Raw genomic sequence first — 16,294 nt, forward strand, 5'->3', positions numbered from 1 at the left:
GTTCTCAGGGATTTCACCCAGCTCTCAGGGATTTCACCCAGCTCTCGGGGATTTCACCCAGCTCTCGGGATTTCACACAGCTCTCGGGGATTTCACACAGCTCTCGGGGATTTCACACAGCTCTCGGGGATTTCACCCAGCTCTCGGGGATTTCACACAGCTCTCAGGGATTTCACCCAGCTCTCGGGGATTTCACACAGCTCTCGGGGATTTCACCCAGCTCTCGGGGATTTCACCCAGCTCTCAGGGATTTCACCCAGCTCTCAGGGATTTCACACAGCTCTCGGGGATTTCACCCAGCTCTCGGGGATTTCACACAGCTCTCGGGGATTTCACCCAGCTCTCAGGGATTTCACCCAGCTCTCAGGATTTCACACAGCTCTCGGGGATTTCACACAGCTCTCGGGGATTTCACACAGCTCTCAGGGATTTCACACAGCTCTCGGGGATTTCACCCAGCTCTCGGGATTTCACACAGCTCTCGGGGATTTCACCCAGCTCTCGCGGATTTCGCACAGCTCTCGGGGATTTCACCCAGCTCTCAGGGATTTCACACAGCTCTCGGGATTTCACACAGCTCTCGGGGATTTCACCCAGCTCTCGGGGATTTCACACAGCTCTTGGGGATTTCACCCAGCTCTCGGGGATTTCACCCAGCTCTCAGGGATTTCACCCAGCTCTCAGGGATTTCACCCAGCTCTCGGGGATTTCACACAGCTCTCGGGGATTTCACACAGCTCTCAGGGATTTCACCCAGCTCTCGCGGAGTTCGCACAGCTCTCAGTAATTTCATGGATCGCCCCCAGACACAGGGCCACGGGTTCTCGGTACCGGGCCTCTCTGGTTCGGTTCTGAGGCTGTCACGGTGGCTAGACCCGGTCCGTGACCCTGCTAAGGGGCGTCCAATGAAGGTGGTGGTACAGTCTGTCATGGGTTCGTGACGCCACCTGTGGTGTTCGGTCAGGGTGACCGATGCTGCTGTGGGGTCCGCTGGAGTGATGAAATGGCAGCTGGATGGTATACCTTCCCACAGGTGAAGTGTGTCCCCAGGGCTTCCCAGTAAGGTGGATGGTGATGGTGTGAGGTGCAGTCAATAACGAGGACACAAGGTTGCAGTCTCTTTACATCTTTACTGAAGACTTCAGGATCCTCAATCCAGAGCACGTTTAACAGGGCTCTCAGAGCCCGGCCGGTCCGATGGCACATCCTGAGTTTCCTTCGCAGATGGAATTCGTTGCCTACCAATAGCGCCTGTGTGTTGTAGTCCTACCCTGCTGAGCATTTGGAATAGTCCTCACAACTGCTGCTCTCGTTCGTTCTCTACAGCTCTCTCTCTCTTTAGTTCCAGATGTTACTAGTTTCTCGTCCCCCAGTATGTTATGGCTAGGACGCACCCGTATGACGGGAAGGCTTGGAGGTCTTCCTGGACCCTAGAGACGCCCCTCTCCCAATGTTGCCCCCTATGTCTTCTTAGGAAATTTAAGGTAGACAGTCGACCTATAATTAACTGTCCAGCGGAGTTTGAAGTAAGGCCTGAAGTCAGTTACTCCTGCGGTGTTCCGGCCACCGACTACGCGCCTCAGTAAGATGTTGCCTCTCTCTTGCGGCACGACTCCTACTGGCTCTCCTTTGTACTTGATCTCGTTTACACTGTTCCACAATATCCTTCCCTTCGTGTCTCTCTCTTGGATACCGCCGCGGGGTGTGCAGGCGCGGTTCCGTTACTTTCTGTTCTGTCGCTAGGCACCTGCCAGGTTCCCACGCCTGACAGGGACCCCCCTGTGCCTTCTCCCTGCAACACCCCCTGCCACGGGATGTTGCCTGAATCTAACCCAGTCAGCTTCTGACTAACTTCTTCCCCAGCCCCTAGTTTTACCAGTGTGAGGAGTGGCCCAATAAATAAAGCCTTTTTCTGCCCCTTGTGGCCGGAGTGTGAAGTGTAATGTGTTCTGGTGATACCTGGTCAGGAGAATTCCTTAGTGCCATCAGACGTACCGCTGCTCTCCTTAGCGGCAGAGTGCCATACTGCAACGACCAGGTCTCTGGGGCGCTGCATTCACACAGCTCTCGGCGATTTCACCCACCTCTCACGGATTTCGCACAGCTCTCGCGGATTTCGCTATGCACATGTGAGGATTCCTCCCTGAATCTATTTCCACACTTAAGCACTTTATATTACTTTATGCAATTTTGCACGGCTTTTTTGTGTGACCTCCACCCATTGCTATTTACATTGTTTATATATTGTTTTTGTATATTTTTTGTTTTTTATATTTGTTATATATATATATTTTTAAACTTTTTTCTGGCACAATGACACAAGAATTTCAGGGAATTGCCTATATTCCGTAAAGGGGAATCATTACCTTGCACATACCCATTGGTGGCACTTATAGGAATTGTGTTCATGGGTTTACTTTTATTATACATACTGTCCTGATTCGCACAACAGTTTGTTTTATTTTAAAAATTATTTTTTTCTGTATTGCTACTATTAGTTATTAAAGATATTATTTTATAATCCAGTTTGGTCTCCCTGGTGCATCCATAATACTGGTGTTTGGGTTTGTTTCTGGTTATGAGTGGTTTCCACTTTTCTTTCTTGTTTTAACACCTAGGGCAATCACTACTATTAATATATTAATCTTATTTTTAAAAAATCTTTTATAGTTTTATATTGTTCCTAGGTGATCCAACTGTATCTTGTGTGTATAGGTTGTGTATGTGACACATGAATTGTCGGCTTTCCAAAGGACATCGGTGGGTAAAAATCAGACGGCACTCGCATGGCCCGTGTGGTGTCCGAGTTTTGCTCGCGCCAATATTCTTGCATTGGCGAGTCTTGGCCGAGTCTTGGTGACAGTCGCAGCATGCTACGATTTTACACACAGTCCGAATACCGCTGAGAAAATAAACGGTGATGTGAGCTGCCCTATAGAGTAACACTGGTCCGAGAGCTGCGATGTTTTCTCGCATCGCATCCACCCGTATTCCACGCAGTGTGACCCCGGCCTGACGCAGTGTGTGCTCTCAGCTCCCGCAGTGCCAGTGTGTGACGGGCTGAAGATTCACATCAGGGAGTGCTCCACAGCCAGTGCTGCCAGACAACATACGGGGACGTGAGGAGGTTTTTAATTGGGGGTGGACCTTTACACTGAGCTCCTGGGCACGCCAGGGGTGCACGCAAGACCCTCAGTTACACATGTAGCAAATGAGTAAAATCTACTGTGCAGGTACACATCACTTGTGTCAGCCACAGCAGGATGGTTGTCATTATTCATTATGGGATCTTTGGCAGCTCTGGTCCCACTGAAATTTAAATGTTGTTTTTCCTTTTTGGTCTGACAAGACTTAGGCCGGCGTCACACTGGCGTATTGCATCGGATGCGAGAACATCAGATGCGATATGCTAATGACACTCGGCTCCTGCTCGCAGTCATGCGTCTGTGCTCCAATTCTCTCGCACCGGGAGGATCGGAGCACAGCTGCGGAGGAGGCGGAGAAATGAATTTCTCCATCTCCCCCATTGCTGGGGTCCGATTATACTGCACAGCACTCGGATGATATCTGTCTCACTCACACTCCTAGGCTTATATGGGTGCGAGCGAGCATGCTGCGATTGTCTCGGACCGAGGAAAATGGCTGACAAAAAAATCGGCTGCTGGGAGCTGCCCCATAGCTTAACATTGGTCCGAGTGCAATGCGATTTTTTATCGCATTGCACTCGGCCGTTTAGAACACCAGTGTGACACCGGCCTTAATGTCAGTCTCTTGCTGGCAGCTTTTTATCGGCTGGTCGTCTGAGGTTGGTTGGTAACCGCTCCCTCCTTCCTTTAAATAGTCACATTACCCATCCCCTGATCATTGGTTATAGAATTCTTCGAGGCAGACCAGCCAGGGGTGAGGAGCTCTCCTGTGACGGTGATGCTGCTGTTATGGGAGTTCAGACTTCTAGTTCCTCTTTCTCTGCTGCTGTGGAGCTTAGCAGCGGAGCCTTAAGCTGAATATTTTGTTCCTTTTTCTTTGTTTGTCCCATGTTTGTTGCTTCCACTGTGTTTACACCATCTGCAGTGGTGAGGCTAGAGTCCTTGCCTGCCAGTGCACTAGCCAGGGTATATTGAGGTGACATTCAGGGACTAGGTACATGACTGCGGCAGGGGGAAGGACCCGCATAGGGCATTAGGGGAGCTTAGGGACAGGGAAGGATTGATGTCAGGAGCTGTCCCATCCCTCGCTCCCCAACGTTAGAGCTTTCCTCTCCCTTTTCCATCTGATCAGTGTATGCTATGTTGCCTGCCAGACTTACCCGTGTTCGGATGTGACTTTATTACCAACTGTACCATTTTCCGGAGACCTTGTGGCTCAAGGTGAAGCTTTCGCATGCCTGATCCAGACCCTCACGGATGAGGATACAGAGTTGTGGGCACAGGTGGTGCAGCAGCTTCAGCTTGGTCTCGGCTCATGCCCAGGCTCAAGTGGAACCTAAGATTTCCCTCCGATACAGGATCTTTGGAGGGAGAGATACATTTATGGTTTTTAAGGAAGCCTGTAAGTTATATTTCAGGCTCCGTCCTCATTCCTCAGGGAGTGAAGTCAGCCTTCTCCCTGCCGCACGACTCTCCATCTTTGTGATAGGTGGTCAAGTCCTATGTAACACCACAGATAACACAGTGATAACTCTCTGAGAAGATAATGTAGTAGATGTCACCTGAGGCCTATATGTCATGGATCCCCCAGTATATGTCGGGGATCCCAACACTATGTCACGGTTCATGGGGAGGATACCTTTATCATCCCCACTACTCACACCAATTTGTCACAAACCGGGATTGTTTGGTTGCCCCTGGTTCCTTCTGAAGGGGATTTATCTATATCCCACTTCCCAGTTCCGGTTTGAAACTTGCAGCTCTCTGGCGCCCCCTTACCCTCAGGTCAGTCAGGGTACTGCAACTAGGGTAATTAGTCACCAGAAGGGCTGCCTGCTATGTACTGGCTATTGGGCGCGCTGCAGCGAGGGCAATATAACTCCTCCCACACAGGCGGGAACAATAATTAACAACGCCGCAGGCCACTGCAAAGACGCCGAATTGCACAGTACAAGGTGTGCTGCTACAAGCTCCAATTTTCAAAGGATTAATGGGTCCGGAGCCAACCCAAAATCAGTAGCGTAATTCACCTCAGAGGACGCGACAGCTCGTTATAGAGCATGGAGAGACAAGCTAGTAATTTTATACTTTACTCCCAAAAAAGGTAGGCAAAGTATAAAAAGATATTATAAAGAAGACAAATCATACGTGCAATAAATTTACAAATAAAATGGGATTAAAATTGAAAAGAACACTTAAATTTCTCTCATATCATTTCAGATCATGGCAAACCATGTAGCTCAGGGGAGAGGCGACATCAAAATGCATTTATGAGCATCTCTCAGCTAGCTTCCTGATCAAAGGCTAGTGAGTACTGAGCTCTCAGGGTCTTATACCATTAGGTCGTGACATCACTGAGTGGGCAGAGCTATGAAATGCACTCCTACTTTCTCAGAGGGACTCAGAGTTAGGGAACATTCATATCCACTGTAGCTCCAGGATGCAACCTCGTATAGCAATGACGAAATTTCCATTGATCTTGTTTTGCGACTAGCATTCTATTAAGAACACACACAACCTGGCTACGCACAGCGAGTAAACAGTAATTCATTTCTCAGATACCAAGGGTACAGAAAATTGGGAAACACACTGGATGATGGCCCAACCAACGCAGGAGCCAAATATGTAACTTGCATAACTCTGTCACTAATTGGGGTCAAGTTATGCCTTACTATAAAGGTTGTACATGAACAAGGTAGCACATGGTATTTCAGACAAAAGGATTCCTACACACTCCTGCCTTCAAGAAGGAGGAGGGGGACAGAGTCCCACACTGGAGTTTCAAGTTACAGCTGTATTCAGGGGGGAGGGAGTTGACTGCAGGCCAAGACAGGGAAGGAGCCTTTTTTCTGCAAAGTGAAGAGGGGGGTCGGAATGGCCCACAGTGTGTCTGTGCTCAGCTTTAAGGGATGTAGCAGAGCTCAGTGAGCGTGATCATAGACAATCAAATACCTCATTTTCCTGACACCTCCCCCTTTTGGACTGCTCTACGGAGGCAGGGCCTCTCGGTAATCCGCCATGCGCACCTCGTCAGGTGGGACAATCCATCTGCATTGCCATGTTTCCTGCCTATTTTGTGTTTGATTGTAAAATCGTTCTGCTGGAGGGCAAGGCTCCAGCATAACAACCTTCCGTTGGTTCCATACATGGCTTGTAGCCAGCACAGAGGGTTGTGGTCGGTCACCACAGTAAAGGTGCGACTGTACAGGTAGGACTGCAAACATTGCAGGGCCCAAACTATGGCCAGGCACTCCTTCTCGATGGTGGAATAGGCCACTTCCCTCGGCAGTAGCTTCCGGCTCAGGTGCAACACGGGGTGCTCATGGTTCCCTGAGTCGACCTGGCTGAGCACATCACCGAGGCCAAACTCACTGGCATCCATCTGCACCAAGAATGGTCGACTGCTGTCGACTGCTTTCAACACAGTGGCGTTGCACAAAGCTGTTTTCAAAGCTTCGAAGGCCCCCTCACAGCCATCGGTCCAGTCGACTCTTTGGGGTAGCTTCTTCCTGGTAAGGTCCGTCAAGGGTTTTGCCAGGCTACTATAGTGCTGTACGAAGCGTCTATAGTACCCTGCAGTGCCCAGGAAGGACATCACCTGTTTCTTGGTCCTGGGTGTTGGCCAGGACACGATCGCATCCACTTTCCCCGGCTCTGGCTTTATGGAGTTCCCACCTACCCAGTGCCCCAGGTAGTGGACCTCTCTCCTGCCCATCTGGCACTTTCCCGACTTGATGGTCAGACCGGCTCAGTGAAGTCGCCTGAGCACCTCCTCGAGATGCTGCAGGTGTTTATCCCAGGTGGAACTGAAGATGGCAATGTCATCCAAGTACGCCACAGCATACTTCTCCAGTCCCTGAAGCAGGTGGTTGACCATCCGCTGGAAAGTGGCAGGGGCATTCTTCATGCCAAACGGCATGACCGTGGACTCATACAGTCCGAAGGGTGTGATAAAGGCGGACTTCTCCTGCGCCTCGGGGCTCAGGGGAATCTGCCAGTATCCTCGACTCAGATCCATTAAGGACAGATATTTTGCGCCAGCTAACTTCTCAAGCAGCTCCTCGATGCGCAGCATTGGGTGCGAGTCAGAGGCTGTAATGGCGTTGAGCCCCCTGTAGTCCACGCAGAACTGGGTGGTCCGGTCCTTCTTTGGCACGAGAACTACAGGTGAGGCCCACGCGCTCTTTGACCGTTGAATCACCTCCAGCTGTAAGATCTCATCGATCTCCTGGCGCATAATCTGCTGCACCTCATCGGAGATACAATAGGGTGTTCGCCGTAGTGGGGCGTGATTCCCGGTGTCCACCTCGTGGACTGATAACTCAGTCCTTCCAGGTCGGTTGGATATGGTAGATGTCACCTGCAGTCCTATGCAACACCACAGATAACAGTGATAACTCTCTGAGTACAGATAATGTAGTAGATGTCACCTGCAGTCCTATGTAACACCACAGATAACACAGTGATAACTCTCTGAGTACAGATAATGTAGTAGATGTCACCTGCAGTCCTATGCAACACCACAGATAACACAGTGATAACTCTCTGAGTACAGATAATGTAGTAGATGTCACCTGCAGTCCTATGTAACACCACAGATAACAGAGTGATAACTCTGAGTACAGATAATGTAGTAGATGGCACCTACAGTCCTATGTAACACCACAGATAACAGTGATAACTCTCTTGAGTACAGATAATGTAGTAGTTGTCACCTGCAGTCCTATGTAACAACACAGATAACACAGTGATAACTCTCTGAGTGCAGATAATGTAGTAGATGTGACTTGCAGTCCTATGTAACAACACAGATAACACAGTGATAACTCTCTGAGTACAGATAATGTAGTAGTTGTCACCTGCAGTCCTATGTAACAACACAGATAACACAGTGATAACTCTCTGAGTACAGATAATGTAGTAGATGTTACCTGCAGTCCTATGTAACACCACAGATAACACAGTGATAACTCTCTTGTGTACAGATAATGTAGTAGATGTCACCTGCAGTCCTATGTAATGCCACAGATAATATATTGATAATTCTCACTGACTAGAGCAACTTGAAAATTCTAATAATTTACAAAATCTTTAATAAAATGTTCTTTCTACACTGACTGCATTGAATTTACATAGGACTGCCTGCAATAGGGAAGCTATCATTGTCTCCTTTGGGGTCTGTCACCCTCAGGATGGTCTCTCCCTCACGCATTCTCCGGGCGCTATCCCTGATCAGGAATGTCGCGGAGACGTCCCGCCGGGCGCAGTCAGAGCACGGAGCCTTTGTGTTGGGATTAGTGAGGTCTCTGTGCCCCGCTGAGATCTCACTCCATGGGAACACGGCGTCCTGAGAAATGTCCTTCCAGTGTCCCCGGTCCGAGGCGCAGAGGCCGATGAATCCGCCGGAACAAGGTGAATTTTTACAGTATTCTCCACTTTTTATTGGCTGCACAAAATGTATGTTCTGGGTCAAAACCAGCACAACAAACAGGGAACTGGAAGAGCTAACACCACATCATAGGGGGCGCCACCAAGAGGACGATGAGGAGCGGTGCTGTGCAGTGTATATATACAGGAGGAGCGGTGCTGTGCAGTGTATATATACAGGAGGAGCGGTACTGTGCAGTGTGTATACAGGACAGGAAGAGTGGTACTGTGCAGTGTATATATACAGGAGGAGTGGTACTGTGCAGTGTATATACAGGACAGGAAGAGTGGTACTGTGCAGTGTATATATACAGGAGGAGCGGTACTGTGCAGTGTATATATACAGGACAGGAGGAGTGGTACTGTGCAGTGTATATATACAGGAGGAGTGGTACTGTGCAGTGTATATATACAGGGGAGAGGTACTGTGCAGTGCATATATACAGGACAGGAGGAGTGGTACTGTGCAGTGTATATATACAGGAGGAGTGGTACTGTGCAGTGTATATATACAGGGGAGAGGTACTGTGCAGTGTATATATACAGGACAGGAGGAGTGGTACTGTGCAGTGTATATATACAGGAGGAGTGGTACTGTGCAGTGTATATATACAGGGGAGCGGTACTGTGCAGTGTATATATACAGGAGGAGAGGTACTGTGCAGTGTATATATACAGGAGGAGCGGTACTGTGCAGTGTATATATACAGGAGGAGTGGTACTGTGCAGTGCATATATACAGGACAGGAGGAGTGGTACTGTGCAGTGTATATATACAGGAGGAGTGGTACTGTGCAGTGTATATATACAGGGGAGCGGTACTGTGCAGTGTATATATACAGGAGGAGAGGTACTGTGCAGTGTATATATACAGGAGGAGCGGTACTGTGCAGTGTATATACAGGACAGGAGGAGTGGTACTGTGCAGTGTATATATACAGGAGGAGCGGTACTGTGCAGTGCATATATACAGGAGGAGTGGTACTGTGCAGTGTATATATACAGGAGGAGTGGTACTGTGCAGTGTATATATACAGGAGGAGCGGTACTGTGCAGTGTATATACAGGACAGGAGGAGTGGTACTGTGCAGTGTATATATACAGGAGGAGCGGTACTGTGCAGTGCATATATACAGGAGGAGTGGTACTGTGCAGTGTATATATACAGGAGGAGTGGTACTGTGCAGTGTATATATACAGGAGGAGTGGTGCTGTGCAGTGTATATATACAGGGGAGAGGTACTGTGCAGTGTATATATACAGGAGGAGAGGTACTGTGCAGTGTATATATACAGGAGGAGCGGTGCTGTGCAGTGTATATATACAGGAGGAGCGGTACTGTGCAGTGTATATACAGGACAGGAAGAGTGGTACTGTGCAGTGTATATATACAGGAGGAGCGGTACTGTGCAGTGCATATATACAGGAGGAGTGGTACTGTGCAGTGTATATATACAGGAGGAGTGGTACTGTGCAGTGTATATATACAGGAGGAGTGGTACTGTGCAGTGTATATATACAGGAGGAGTGGTACTGTGCAGTGTATATATACAGGAGGAGTGGTACTGTGCAGTGTATATATACAGGAGGAGTGGTACTGTGCAGTGTATATATACAGGAGGAGTGGTACTGTGCAGTGTATATATACAGGGGAGAGGTACTGTGCAGTGTATATATACAGGAGGAGTGGTGCTGTGCAGTGTATATATACAGGAGGAGTGGTGCTGTGCAGTGTATATATACAGGAACGGAGGAGAGGTACTGTGCAGTGTATATACAGGAGGAGAGGTACTGTGCAGTGTATATATACATTAGGAGTGGTACTGTGCAGTGTATATATACAGGAGGAGTGGTGCTGTGCAGTGTATATATACAGGAGGAGTGGTACTGTGCAGTGTATATATACAGGACAGGAGGAGTGGTACTGTGCAGTGCATATATACAGGACAGGAGGAGTGGTACTGTGCAGTGTATATATACAGGAGGAGTGGTACTGTGCAGTGTATATATACAGGGGAGCGGTACTGTGCAGTGTATATATACAGGAGGAGAGGTACTGTGCAGTGTATATATACAGGAGGAGTGGTACTGTGCAGTGTATATATACAGGAGGAGCGGTACTGTGCAGTGTATATACAGGACAGGAGGAGTGGTACTGTGCAGTGTATATATACAGGAGGAGCGGTACTGTGCAGTGCATATATACAGGAGGAGTGGTACTGTGCAGTGTATATATACAGGAGGAGTGGTACTGTGCAGTGTATATATACAGGAGGAGTGGTGCTGTGCAGTGTATATATACAGGGGAGAGGTACTGTGCAGTGTATATATACAGGAGGAGAGGTACTGTGCAGTGTATATATACAGGAGGAGCGGTGCTGTGCAGTGTATATATACAGGAGGAGCGGTACTGTGCAGTGTATATACAGGACAGGAAGAGTGGTACTGTGCAGTGTATATATACAGGAGGAGCGGTACTGTGCAGTGCATATATACAGGAGGAGTGGTACTGTGCAGTGTATATATACAGGAGGAGTGGTACTGTGCAGTGTATATATACAGGAGGAGTGGTACTGTGCAGTGTATATATACAGGAGGAGTGGTACTGTGCAGTGTATATATACAGGAGGAGTGGTACTGTGCAGTGTATATATACAGGAGGAGTGGTACTGTGCAGTGTATATATACAGGAGGAGTGGTGCTGTGCAGTGTATATATACAGGAGGAGTGGTACTGTGCAGTGTCTATATACAGGGGAGAGGTACTGTGCAGTGTATATATACAGGAGGAGTGGTGCTGTGCAGTGTATATATACAGGAGGAGTGGTGCTGTGCAGTGTATATATACAGGAACGGAGGAGAGGTACTGTGCAGTGTATATACAGGAGGAGAGGTACTGTGCAGTGTATATATACATTAGGAGTGGTACTGTGCAGTGTATATATACAGGAGGAGTGGTGCTGTGCAGTGTATATATACAGGAGGAGTGGTACTGTGCAGTGTATATATACAGGACAGGAGGAGTGGTACTGTGCAGTATATATACAGGACAGGAGGAGTGGTACTGTGCAGTGTATATATACAGGAGGAGCGGTACTGTGCAGTGCATATATACAGGAGGAGTGGTACTGTGCAGTGTATATATACAGGAGGAGTGGTACTGTGCAGTGTATATATACAGGAGGAGTGGTACTGTGCAGTGTATATATACAGGAGGAGTGGTACTGTGCAGTGTATATATACAGGAGGAGAGGTACTGTGCAGTGTATATATACAGGAGGAGTGGTGCTGTGCAGTGTATATATACAGGAGGAGTGGTACTGTGCAGTGTCTATATACAGGGGAGAGGTACTGTGCAGTGTATATATACAGGAGGAGTGGTGCTGTGCAGTGTATATATACAGGAGGAGTGGTGCTGTGCAGTGTATATATACAGGAACGGAGGAGAGGTACTGTGCAGTGTATATATACATTAGGAGTGGTACTGTGCAGTGTATATATACAGGACAGGAGGAGTGGTACTGTGTAGTGTATATATACAGGAGGAGAGGTACTGTGCAGTGTATATATACAGGACAGGAGGAGTGGTACTGTGTAGTGTATATATACAGGAGGAGAGGTACTGTGCAGTGTATATATACAGGACAGGAGGAGCGGTACTGTGCAGTGTATATATACAGGAGGAGTGGTGCTGTGCAGTGTATATATACAGGAGGAGCGGTGCTGTGCAGTGTATATATACAGGAGGAGCGGTGCTGTGCAGTGTATATATACAGGAGGAGTGGTACTGTGCAGTGTATATATACAGGAGGAGTGGTACTGTGAAGTGTATATATACAGGAGGAGTGGTACTGTGCAGTGTATATATACAGGAGGAGTGGTACTGTGCAGTGTATATATACAGGAGGAGTGGTACTGTGCAGTATATATATACAGGAGGAGTGGTACTGTGCAGTGTATATATACAGGAGGAGTGGTACTGTGCAGTGTATATATACAGGAGGAGTGGTACTGTGCAGTGTATATATACAGAAGGAGTGGTACTGTGCAGTGTATATATACAGGAGGAGTGGTACTGTGCAGTGTATATATACAGGAGGAGTGGTACTGTGCAGTGTATATATACAGGAGGAGCGGTACTGTGCAGTGTATATATACAGGAGGAGTGGTACTGTGCAGTGTATATATACAGGAGGAGTGGTACTGTGCAGTGTATATATACAGGAGGAGTGGTACTGTGCAGTGTATATATACAGGAGGAGTGGTACTGTGCAGTGTATATATACAGGAGGAGTGGTACTGTGCAGTGTATATACAGGACAGGAGGAGGGGTACTGTGCAGTGTATATATACAGGAGGAGTGATACTGTGCAGTGTATATATACAGGAGGAGTGGTACTGTGCAGTGTATATATACAGGAGGAGTGGTACTGTGTGGTGTATATATACAGGAGGAGTGGTACTGTGTAGTGTATATATACAGGAGGAGCGGTACTGTGCAGTGTATATATACAGGACAGGAGTGGTACTGTGCAGTGTATATATACAGGAGAAGCGGTACTGTGCAGTGTATATATACAGGACAGGAGGAGTGGTACTGTGCATTGTATATATACAGGACAGGAAGAGTGGTACTGTGCAGTGTATATATACAAGACAGGAGGAGAGGTACTGTGCAGGGTATATATACAGTATAGGAGAAGTGGTACTGTGCAGTGTATATATACAGGACAGGAGGAGTGGCACTGTGCAGTGTATATATACAGGACAGGAGGAGTGTGTGATGATAATGTATAATATGATTTTTAGTTTTCCCTGTTAGTACACATACTGTGGTCTCTGACCCCCCTTCTCTCTGTGTTTCTGCTTGCTGAGATGCGTTTGTGTGGATCCCAAATCCCTCATGGCCCCCACCACAAGAATTTTTATTGCGCCTGTAGCCACACAAATCTCCCTCCAGTACTAGCTGAGACTGGTCTAGTCTCTCTCAAAAGACATGAGGTTCGTTGTTCTATTATAATAAGATATTGGGCCACCGATTTGGGCTAGAAAAATAAGGAGTATATATTGCTAACTTCCATCGGTAGATCTGTCAAACACTGTAAGCGCGAGCAGCTAAACACAAGTACAAAGTGCGGATTTCTCCAGGACCATGTGGAACAACTAGGACGAATTTAGTATCATTAGAAAGCCAATTTTAAAATAAGATGAATGATGGGTGTGCTGTGATTCTGACATGTTCTCAAGCTAAGATAAGAGAATTACAAGTATTGTTGGTAAAAACTGTACATCTGAGGAGAGGGGAGGGCAATGCTGAATCAAACCCCTTTAATGATGTCACAAGCCTGCAGTTATAAGTTGCTGCACTTGACCCAGCCTTCATTCTTGCCTGGGACTTCAATACAGGCAGCCTCCATGATGCATTGGGACATTTGGGGCTCCGCCTACCAGCATGGTTTGCCTGAAATTATCTAAGCAAATGTGAGTTTATTTTCCTATAATCCATGTTTATTTTATAATTGCTTTGTACATACTTTGTCTCATATTGTAACATCTGTATATACCTTTTATAAACACTGCCTGATCTTTTTATGGAGTAAAACGTATAAAGTACTAGTTTCATTCTCCTGCTCTAAAATGTACCCTAAGTCTTCTGAAGTGAATTGCGCTACTGATTTGGGTTGACTTCGGACCCGTTTAATCGGAGCTGGTGGCAGCATACTTGTTCTGTGCATTTGGGAGTCGTTGTAGTGACGGTGGCGTTAATAATTATTGTTCCTGCCTGAGTGGGAGTAGTTATATCGCCCTCGCTGCAGTGTGCCCAATAGCCAGAAAATAGCAGGCAGCCTTTCTGGCGACTATTTACCCTAGGTGCAGTACCTAGACTGACCTGAAGGTAAGGGGGCGCCAGAGAGCTGCAAGTTCCAAACCGGAACTGGAATGCGGGATATACATAAATCCCTGCAGTTTGTGATTTTGTAGCAGCAGTGAGATAACTAAAATAAGCCCCTGCGGTAAATTGATAGGTCAAAAGACTTGTTTGTGTTTTTATCACATTGTAGCAGTGGAAGGATAACTAAGATAGCCCCCCTGCACATGTGATAGCCGTGTGCTGGCCCAAGGTCATCCCCGATTTGTGACATAGTGGTGTTAGCACAGTGGGAATCATGACAGAGTGGTACTGTGCAGTGTATATATACAGGCCAGACAGGAGGAGCGGTACTGTGCAGTGTACATATACAGGACAAGAGGAGTGGTACTGTGCAGTGTATATATACAGGAGGAGTGGTACTGCGCAGTGTACATATACAGGACAGGAGGAGTGGTTACAGGAGGAGTGGTACTGCGCAGTGTACATATACAGGACAGGAGGAGTGGTACTGTGCAGTGTATATATACAGGAGGAGTGGTACTGTGCAGTGTATATACACAGGAGGAGTGGTACTGTGCAGTGTATATAAACAGGACAGAAGGAGTGGTACTGTGCAGTGTATATATACAGGACAGGAGGAGTGGTACTGTGCATTGTATATATACAGGACAGGAGAAGTGGTACTGTGCAGGGTATATATATAGGATAGGAGGAGTGGTACTGTGCAGTGTATATATACAGGACAGGAGTAGTGGTACTGTGCAGTGTATATATACAGGACAGGAGGAGTGGTACTGTGCAGTGTATATATACAGGACAGGAGGAGTGGTACTGTGCAGTGTATATATACAGGACAGGAGGAGTGTGTGATGACAATGTATAATATGATTTTAAGTTTTCCCTGTTAGTACACATACTGTGGTCTCTGACCCCCACTTCTCTCTGTGTTTCTGCTTGCTGATATGTGTTTGTGTGGATCCCAAGTCCCTCATGGCCCCCACCACAAGAATTTTTATTGCGCCTGTAGCCACACAAATCTCCCTCCAGTAGCAGCTGAGACTGGTCTAGTCTCTCTCTCAAAAGACATGAGGTTCTTTGTTCTATTATAATAAGATAGTGGGCCACCGATTTGGGCTAGAAAAATAAGGAATATATATTGCTAACTTCCATCGGTAGATCTGTCAAACACTGTAAGCGCGAGCAGCTAAACACAACGAGTACGATTTCTCCGGAACCATGTGGAACAACTAGGACGAATTTAGTATCATTAGAAAGCCAATTTTAAAATAAGATGAATGATGGGTGTGCTGTGATTCTGACATGTTCTCAAACTAAGATAAGAGACAGACAGGAGGAGCGGTACTGTACAGTGTACATATACAGGACAGGAGGAGTGGTACTGTGCAGTGTTTATATACAGGAGGAGTGGTACTGTGCAGTGTATATATACAGGACAGGAGTGGTACTGTGCAGTGTCTATATACAGGACAGGAGGAGTGGTACTGTGCAGTGTATATATACAGGATATAAAGGTGGTACTGTGCAGTGTGTATATTTATACACACACACTCAGTCTTCTCCATATGTCACTTGTGCACATATCAGCTATACCTGTCACCCCAATAGAGGTCAGCCTCATGTCAGACATACAGTGGGTACGGAAAGTATTCAGACCCCTTTACATTTTTCACTCTTTGTTTCATTGCAGCCATTTGGTAAATTCAATAAAGTTCATTTTTTTCTCATTAATGTCCACTCTGCACCCCATCTTGACTGAAAAAAACAGAAATGTAGACATTTTTGCAAAGTTAATGAAAAAGAAAATCTGAACTATCACATAGTCATAAGTC

The 16,294-nt window shown here is 47.0% G+C and overlaps 1 protein-coding gene across 2 annotated transcripts in view; it reads left to right on the forward strand.

Moving 5' to 3' along the window:
* The first annotated feature begins 8,382 nt into the window (after window positions 1-8,382).
* Window positions 8,383-16,294, forward strand: part of LOC138674932 (solute carrier organic anion transporter family member 1B3-like) — a 78,178-nt gene continuing 70,266 nt past the window's right edge. Inside the window, exon 1 of one of the 2 annotated variants that reach the window (XM_069762766.1) lies at window positions 8,383-8,558. The gene's annotated coding sequence lies outside the window, so the exon portion shown is untranslated. The remainder of the gene's footprint in view (window positions 8,559-16,294) is intronic. The other variant, XM_069762768.1, reaches the window with a different exon arrangement.

This window comes from Ranitomeya imitator, chromosome 4 (genome assembly GCF_032444005.1).
Source record: "Ranitomeya imitator isolate aRanImi1 chromosome 4, aRanImi1.pri, whole genome shotgun sequence".
Taxonomy (NCBI): domain Eukaryota; kingdom Metazoa; phylum Chordata; class Amphibia; order Anura; family Dendrobatidae; genus Ranitomeya; species Ranitomeya imitator.